A 9,735-nucleotide genomic window follows, 5' to 3' on the forward strand; every position below is an offset into this window, starting at 1 on the left:
CTACTGAGAATAAACCTAGCCCATCAATTCTCTCAGAAACTCAGACGCTCCGGACATCACCCTGGTGAACCTCTTCTGCACCGTAATGCTACTACATCCTTCCTGGGGGGGGGGGGGTGGTGGTGACCAGAACTGTACACAATAAAGTGGTCTGACCCATGTTTTGTACGGTGACGACATGACATCCCAAAGTCCGGGCAGGCACACCAAATGCCGTCTTTACCGCAGTACTCCATCTGTGTCACCACTCAGTGTACAATGGTCTTGCATCTCAAGGTCCCTCTGTATGTCAACACCCTCCTAAGGTTTCTGCCATTCACTCTGTTAGCCTAAAAGTTATATGTAGAGTCATAGAGCACTACATCATAGAACCAGGGCCTTCTGACACAACTCGCCTGTGCCAGATTATAAAATCTGCCCGGTTCCATTGATCTGAACCCGGACCACTGCCCTTCTATTCAAGTACCTACGTAAATCAAACCCAAAATCCACCATTTCCACTGGCAGCTCATTCCACAATCTCACGGCCCTCTCAATACTCCCTTACATTCACCTTTCACCATTAACCCATGACCTAATTCTAGTCTCACCCAACCTCAATGGAAAAAGCATGCTTGCATTTACTCTATCTGTACTCCTCATAATCGTGTGTACCTCCAATAAATCTTCTCTGATTTTTCTATGCTCTAACCTATTCAACGTTTTCCTATAACTCAGGTCCTCAAGTCCTGGAAACATCCTTGTAAATTTTCTCTGCACCCTTTCAATCTTATTGACATCTTTCCTGTAGGTAGGATGTCCAAAACTACACACAATACAGTACTCCAATGCCTCATTAATGTCTTATACAATATAATATCTCAACTCCTGTACTCAATATATTGATTTATGAAGGCCAATGTGCCAAAAGCTTTCTTTATGATCCTATCTACCTGTCTATACTTCCAATGAATTATGGACCTGTATTCCCAGATCCCTTTGTTCTACTGCTTCTCTCAGTGCCCTAGCACTTACTGTGTAAGTCTACCCTGGTTTATCATCCCAAAGTGTGAAACCTCTCACCTGTCTGCAAGAAATTCCATCTGCCATTCTTCAGCTCATTTTCCCACCTGGTCCGGATCCAGCTGCAAGCTTTGATCGTCTTCCTCTCTGTCCACTACACCCCCATCCCTGGTGTCATCTACAAATTTGATGATTCCGTTTACCACATCATCAGTCATATCGTTGATATCGATGACAAACAGTAGTGGACCCAGCACCAAGCCCTGTGGCACATCACTAGTCATAGGCCTCCAGTCTGAGAGGCAACTGCCTACTGCCACTCTCTGGCTTCTCCTGTGAAGCCAATCTCTGATCCAATTTACTACCTCATCCTGAATGCCAAATGACCAAATCTTCTTGACCAACCTTCTATGCAGGACCTTGTCAAAGGCCATGTAGACAACTCCACTGCTTTGTCTTCATCAACTTTTGTGGCAACCTCCTCAAAAACTCTATGAGATTGGTTAGGCATGACCTACCATGCAAAAAGCCATGTTGACTATCCCTAATCAGACCCTGTCTATCCAAGTACTTATATACCTTGTACCTTAGTATACCTTCCAATAACCCACCCACTACAGATGTCAGGCTCACTGGCCTATAATTTCCTGACTTATTCTTAGAGCCTTTCTTAAACAACAGAACACTAGCTGTCCTCCAATCCTCTGGCACCTCACCCACGGTTAAGGACATTTTAAATATCCCTGCTAGGGCCCCTGCAATTTCTGTACTAGCCTGGTTCAAGGGAACACCTTGTCAGGCCCTGGGGATTTATCCACCCTGACTTTCCTCAAGACATCAAGCACCTGCTTCTCTGCAATCTGTACACTGTCCGTGACCTCCTTGCTATTTTGCCTCACTTCTATAGACTCTGAGTCCATCTCCTGAGTAAATACTGATGCAAAAATTCCAGTTAGATCTCCCCCATCTCCTTTGACTATTTATGTCCTTTGTAAATACATTCAGCAACTTGACCCTCTATACCAGGGAATTCCACGGTTTCATCACCCTCTATGTGACGAAGTTTCATCTCATCTCAGTCTTAAATGTCTTCACTCAGAGAGAGTGACCCCAGGTTTATCTCGTCTCCAGCCAAGGCCAATGTCCTCCCTGCATCTAATCTGCCCCGTACAATCAGAGCCTTGTACATACCAATGAGATCCCCTCTCATCTCTATCAAATGCAAAATAGTTGACACAATCTTTCCTCAAAATGCCATCCCAGCTATTGGTCTGATGAATTTTCCTGTTTTCTGTAAACAGCAAGAGTATCCTTTCGTAGGCTATACACAACACTCCAGTCCTGGTCTTACTTATGACCTGCAAACTGTAGCAAGGCATTGCTCCTGTATGCAAATCCTTTAATAACGAATATAAGAGTACTATTTATCTTGTCACAGTTTACTGCAGGCTTGCTTTCAATACTTACTATACAAGGACAGTCAAACTCCTTTGAATATCTGTATTTCCAAATCTAGAACAATTTAAATAACGCTGACAATTTTCACCCTAGTCTGCCCAGACCTGTTAGAATTTTAGGGGTTGCTATGTGGTATCCTCCCACTCATCTGTTCCAGTGAATATAGTTTTAACTGACCCAATATCTGTTCATACGCCAGTCCTGTCATCTCAGGTTAATTAGCTACTGTAAATTACCCCCAGCCTAGTTGAGTGGTTGAAGAATTAAGAAAGGAAGTTGTTAATTGGCACAAGATAAAGAAAAGTCTGCAGCAAGATAAATGAGGGGAATGGAATTGACGTGCTCTCTGGAATAAATTGCCAAAGGAGGCATTGGAGGCAAATACCGTTATAATGTTTAAAAGGCATTTGGACAGGTAACTAGGGAGGAAAAACAGTGAGACTAATGCAGGCACGTGGGATTAGCATGGATGACATCACAGTGTCGTGGACTGAAATGCCTTCGTTCTTGAGTATGCAATTCTATAGACGAAGGCATCTAAAGGAAAATGAGAGCGAAATCAAAAAAACAGGGTGCTGAAGTACATGACCAGTTGATTAACGTCACATTTGTCCATCTGACATTGTGTATACCATGTATCTGCCCCCTTACTCAACATAACTTAATTATCCAGAAGACTCTCTACTGATCCCCTCACAACTCACACCCCATCACAGATTCATGTTATCAGAACAAGGCATCTCTCATCCTAGAAATTTCACAACATCTTCAGACTTAACAAGTACCATTCAATAACCGTAACCACCATATTGAAAGTCAATAATTGACTGTCACTGGATTAAATCCTGGAACTCTCTACCCTACAACATTGTGAGAGAACCTTCAGTAGATGGACTGCAGTGGTTAAAGAAAGGAACTCACTTCCTTCTTCTAAAGCAGAGGTTCCCAATCCTTTTTTATGCCATGGACCCCTACTATTAACCAAGGGGTCCATAGACCCCAGTTGGGGAACCCCTGCTCTAAAGCAATCAGAGAAGGCCAATAAATTCTGGCCTTGCCATCAGTGCTCACACCCCATAAATAGGTTAAAACAGTGTGACGAGGAAAAAATAATTGAGGTAAACAAATTTGGTGATTATCACATGTTGGAATCTAGTGTGGGCAAATGTTCTACCTTGTATTCTATGTGATAACTGAGCCTACAATTTATATGTGAATTGGTTGTAAATAGAGTGATATAACCAAAAAGCAAAAAGAGCTGTTGATGCTAGAGATCTGAGACAGAAACAGAAACCATCTGCCCCCTCCCCTCCTTTTTCAGCATCCCAAAGGGACTATTCCCTTTGCAACACCGAACAGGATGCTGGAAGAAGTCAGTGGTCTGGCAGCATCTGTCAACAGTCAACACTTTGGACCAAGACTTCTCACCTGAGCTGAAATGTCAACTATCCATTTTTGCCCCACAGTTGCTGTTTGACCTGGTGAGCTCCTCTAGAACAGGGGTTCCCAACTGGAGTCCGTGGACCCCTCGGTTAACGGTAGATGTCCATGGCATAAAAGGGGATGAGAACCCCTGCGAGTCTGGAATCTTGTGGATTGCTCCGGATTCCAGCATCTCTAGTTTCTTGTTCCCCTTTCCCCGTGGGACTGGCTCACTCACCTTTACGTGGCACTGTCCCTCGCAACTACAAGAAACAAAACTTTCACCCTTTTATCTCTTCCCCTCCCACCACCGAAGGTCCAAACAGTTCTTTAGGTGAAACAATGGTTCATTTACACTCGTTCCAATTCGGTGCCATTTCATTCAGGGTTCCCCTTCTGATGGGGAAGAACTGGGATGATTGCTTTGTAGAACACTGCCTGTGTTGCTAGTTGCATTTCACCTTAATTCTCAAACTTCTCTGCTTACGTACCCTGTCCAGTAACCCCCAATGTCAACTCGAGACATTAACCTCACATTATATCCAAGCACACTACATCATTTGCAGCTCACGATGAATTCAACAATATATGTTTCAGTCACACGTGTTTCTGTCTATTGAATCTTGTTTTGGCTGCCTTGTTTATCCAGTGGGCTTGACTTTCCAGTTTGTGTCCGAGCAGGCTGGTTCTGGTGGAGGAGAGAAACACACAGCGGGCTTGGCAGGTCAGGGGTCATCCAGAACGTAAAACGTTACAGCGCAGGAAGTGGCCCTTCAGCCCATGATGTCATAGCCCCATGATCTAATTTCTTCCATTCCCTGTTAGTCCTCCTGTCTGAATGCCTTTGAGAAGTTGCCATTGTATCTGCTTGTACCACCACCTGGACACCACTTTTCAGGCTTTCCGTATAAAAAAAGATGTGGCCTGCACATCTCTTAAACTTCCTCCCTTTCTCTTTAATCCACTTGCTCCAGTATTTGGCATTTCCATCTGGGAGAAAGACACTATTTAGCCTCCCCATGCTTCTTGTAATTTTGTATATTTCTAAAAGGCTGTGTCTCCAGGTTCTCTCTCCCCAGAAGCTGACTTTCTCAGCACCCTCTTCATTCATAGATTTCCAGCAACTTCAATCAGTTTACTTTTTTCCTGCTGCCTGCTCTTCCACTTACACCTCTTTCTGGCAGATTAGGCGCCATTTAACAGATGTCCTGCATCCTCCTGTAACTAGCATCAGTCTGAGTGACCATCCCACGGTCTCCACCCTATCAGGGATACACCCATTTGTCCGTTCCACACCACCCCCTTCTCTGCAAGTGTTCTGAACTTTCCCAGTTCTTAACTTATTGACCAGAAACATTAACTCTCTTTCTTCCTCTACAGATGCTGCTTAACCTTCTGAGGACATATTCTGTGTTCATATTAGAGTTTTTCACATCTCAGAGGTCCAAAACCACTTTATTTTTAACTTATTATTCAAAGTTCAAAGCGTAGCACCTGTTTAGCAACCCCCCCCCCCCCAACCCGATTACTTGAAGCCAATGGGAGCAGGTGGGGGATGGTCTTATGAGCTGCTGGTACATATTGCAAATCCTGGTTACACGATCACCGACGTGAGGCAGACAACCTCTGAAGAGTATCGGTCATGGCAGGGATCACCTGCCTTTAAAGATGCTGCCAAGAAGAAGGCAACGGCAAAACACTTCTGTGGAAAAATTTGCTTGGAACGATCATAGTCAAAACCATGATCACCCACTTCATACGACATAGCATATAATGAATGTCGTGATCATGATTTTCTATCTGTTCCATTTTCTTACAATTTTCCCATACCCCTCTATTCTCATAATATCCAGAAATTTATTGATCTTTGCTTTGAAAACACTCAGTGACCAAGCCTCTGTTACCCTCTTGGGATAGAGAATTCCAAAGATCAATACAGACCTGGCAAAATTGAATTAAAATAATGTTTTCAGCAGAGCTATTAAATGTGATCCAAAGTCTCTAATTATTCATTGCTCCAGATTCCTGCATCTACAGTCTCTTGAGTCTTGACATTAGTCTTTGTTTAAGGTCATGCACATAATGGGATTGAAATGGACTCCAATCAAATCTTAGTTTCAGCTATGTGACTGAATGAGGAATGGCCTCAAGTTGCTTAAATTGTTTTTATTAAAGGGAACATAGAAACCAGCCACAGTCAGGGGAATCTGGTAATCTTCAGAAGATAGAGGATTAAAAAGGGATGGCAGACAACAGAGTTGAGATAAATGAGTCATTTTCAGATTGGCAATCAGTAACGAATGGAATGCTACAGAGATCAGTCCCGAGACCTCAAGTACTTAGGGTCTATATTAATAACTTGGCAAAAGGACTGAGTACACTGCAGCTGATACAATGGTAGACGGGTTTGAATGCTGTGAGGACTACATAAAGAGTTAGCAAAGGAATAGGTTAAGTGAGTGGCAAAAAGATTGGCAAATGAGGTACGTGGAAAAATGTGAAGCTTTTTGCTTTAGAAGAAAGAATGAAAATGGAAGTTACTTAATAAATGCAGAGAGACTACAAAATATTGTGGTCCAACAGGAACTGGGAAATGGGATGCTCATTTGGCCTTTACTGGACAGGGAATTTCTGAAGTAACTTTACAACATGCTGATGAGATAGTAATTGGAGTACCATGCACAGTTCTAGTTTGCATATTTTAAGGTATGATATACTTGAACTAGAAGCCGTGCTGTACATGATGCTGATTCCTGAAATGGAAGGTTTAATATACGAAAGGCTAAACAACTGAAATCCTTGCTCAACAGAGCTTGGAAGAATGGAAGTTCCCTAACTGAAACATCAGGTTCTGAGGAAAGCTGACACGACAGACGTTGAGAGACTATTTCCTCTAATGTTTATTCAACAAAGGGGAGTGTGGGGTGGGAGTGCTGTTTCAGAATAAGGGGACAACCATTTCAGACGGGGATCAAAAGGACTTTCTTCTCTTTCAAATTCTCCACCTCTGAGGGCTGTGGAAACGGTGTCATTGAATATAGTCAGACTGAGGCTATAGTCTGACTATAGTCAGACTATAGAATATAGTCAGACATTTGAACTGTCAAGGAGTAAGTTAATATGAAGAAAGGAGAGAGCAGCGTTAAGGAAAAGATCAATAAGTACACATCTATACTGATCCCATTTACCAGTACTGGTCAGTAACCTGCCAAGCATCGGCAATTCAAGAGCTGATCTGAAAACTTAAATGTTGAGTGAGTACCTGGCTCCACGACCTTCTCAGTGTGTAACAACCCCCTGGCTAGAAATCTATTTCTTCGGATGCTGTCCAGCCCTCCTATCCTAAAGATGAGCCTTTCTTTCAAACATATTTGTTGCAGCTATATAGGACCCTGGTCAGACCCCACTTGGAGTACTGTGCTCAATTCTGGTCACCTCACTACAGGAAGGACGTGGAAACCATAGAAAGGGTGCAGAGGAGATTTACAAGGACGTTGCCTGGATTGGGGAGCATGCCTTCTGAGAATAGGTTGAGAGAACTCGTCCTTTTCTCCTTGGAGCGGCGGAGGATGAGAGGTGACCTGATAGAGGCGTATAAGATGACGAGAGGCATTGATCGTGTGGATAGTCAGAGGCTTTTTCCCAGGGCTGAAATGGCACAGGTTTAAGGTGCTGGGGAGTAGATACAGAGGAGATGTCAAGGGTTTTTTTTACGCAGAGGGTGGTGAGTGCGTGGAATGGGCTGCCAGTGACGGTGGTGGAGGCGGATACGATAGGGTCTTTTAAGAGATTCTTGGATAGGTACATGGAGCTTAGAAAAATAGAGGGCTATGGGTAACCCTAGGTAATTTCTAAAGTAAGTACATGTCAGCACAGCATTGTGCTGTAGTTTTTCTATGTTTCTATCTCCAATGTATCTCCCTGTCCTTTCCCCTCATAATGTCGCATACTTCCATCACGCTCCTCCTCCAGTGAAAACAAACCGCAATTGAAAACTCTCCGTCTAGCACGGCATCCCGGTGAAGTCCTCATGAGGGGGCTGCACCAGGAACCCTGACTTTATTTCCCCCCATAGATGCTGCCTGACTTGCTGAGTTCTTCCAGCTTTTTTATTTTATGAAAAGACATTGCTTCAGCTGGAAGATCTTCCAGTACACCTCTAACATCTACACTTTGCTTTTTAAATATATATACATCTCAATAAATGGAGAACCCACAGGTTTTGAGCTGCCATCTCCGACACGCGATGGTCACTGCTGGTCGGTCATGTTAAAACATTCACGTGTATCAGTACAGCGGAAGCAGATGGCGCGGGAGACCTCACACTAACTGCCCGCGGGCACCAGAGACGGCAGATGCGAGATTCCCGAGTAACTGACCATCTGCTGGGAGGAATTCAGCGGGTCCTGTAGCGTGGGAGAGAGGGGCGTAGTCCTGTCCATTTCGTATGGACAGAGCTTGGCGAAACGCCGACAATCGCTCTCCCCAAACCCGCACCACAGACGCTGCTCGACCCGCGAGTTTCTCCAGCAGTTGCTTCACCAGCTTCCCGCTGATGGCGGGACAAGTTGGGAGCATTCACTGAGCACGAACACCTCCCTTACCTATCGTCGACACTGAACTAAATGCCCCGTCCATCTCGAAGCACGGGTGGTGTGGGAAGGTCACCCCGGATCTGTAAATTGCTGTTCTACTTACATTCAGGAGGCGAGTCCAGTCCAGTCCGACCTATGAGGCATTTCTTCCAAAGAAGCCTTCTTACTCAGGAGGTGTCCGGTCAAATTGCAGTAATTAGTGGCGGGGCGGGGATTGGAGACCACAGATTATGTCGAGGTGGTGGGAGAAACTGGACCCATTGGTTGAATTGAGTGAGAATTCACTACCGTCAGGCTACCATTAATACAGCTACCGGGACGCCGCTCTCACACCGGGTACACACACACAGGGGATCCCGGCATCACTCTATCTATACAAAGCCCCATTCTGCAAGTTGCCCCGCAGCGCTGGAATTAAAAATCCTTCGAATTTGACAACAATCACAGAAAGCGAACGGCTCAGGTCCGCTTTGTTAGCGGGATAGCGAGCTTTACCTGTTGCGCTGTGCTGCCTCGCTCGGATGCCCCAAGGTAGCGGTAGGTTATCACAGCCCCCGTGTGGATCCGCGCCCTCCCCTCTCCGACCAGTCGCACTGGGACGGGGCGGGGACGGGATCTGACCGACTCGAGCGCGAACCCTGCGGTCTTCTCGCCATTTCCCGGCAAAGGTGTCGAAAAATCTATTAGCGGCTCTTCTCGGCGTCCCCTCTTCCTGAACGGATCCCCGCTCGTCACCGCAGCGAGCTGTCCGGGCAGCCAAGGGCGGATGGTCGGCGGCAGCGGGGGGAGGAAGAGGGGGCAGGAGGGAGTGAGATGGGGATATGAGGGGGAGGGATTTTGAGAAGGGGTGAGGGAAATGGGAGAAGGAGGCGTGTGGCGTAGGTGGGAGGAGCAGGGGATGAGAGGGGATGAGAAGGGGTGAGAGGGTGAGGGGGAGAGGGGGGATGAGAGGGGGGATGAGAGGGGGGATGAGAGGGGGGATGAGAGGGGGGATGAGAGGGGGAGGAGGGAAGGAGAGAGGGTGGAGGAGAGGGAAGGAGAGAGGGTGGAGGAGAGGGTGGAGGAGAGGGTGGAGGAGAGGGTGGAGGAGAGGGGGGAGGAGAGGGGGGAGGAGAGGGTGGAGGAGAGGGGGGATGGGGGGGATGAGAGGGGGAGAGGGGGAGAGGGGGGATGAGAGGGGGGGAGGGGGAAGGAGAGAGGATCGAGATGGGGGAGTTGGAAGAAGGTGGAGGTGAGGGTGAAGAGGAGAGTTGGGGGG

The 9,735-nt window shown here is 46.1% G+C and overlaps 1 protein-coding gene across 2 annotated transcripts in view; it reads right to left on the reverse strand.

The window, feature by feature from the left end:
• LOC140733092 (probable G-protein coupled receptor 139) overlaps positions 1–9,173 on the reverse strand; it is a 44,346-nt gene extending 35,173 nt beyond the window's left edge. The window contains exon 1 of one of the 2 annotated variants that reach the window (XM_073055927.1): positions 8,973–9,173. The gene's annotated coding sequence lies outside the window, so the exon portion shown is untranslated. Of the gene's footprint in view, positions 1–8,580; positions 8,636–8,972 lie in introns of those variants that run through there. The other variant, XM_073055928.1, reaches the window with a different exon arrangement.
• Between the last annotated feature and the right edge of the window lie 562 nt (positions 9,174–9,735).

Source organism: Hemitrygon akajei, chromosome 9 (genome assembly GCF_048418815.1).
Source record: "Hemitrygon akajei chromosome 9, sHemAka1.3, whole genome shotgun sequence".
Taxonomy (NCBI): domain Eukaryota; kingdom Metazoa; phylum Chordata; class Chondrichthyes; order Myliobatiformes; family Dasyatidae; genus Hemitrygon; species Hemitrygon akajei.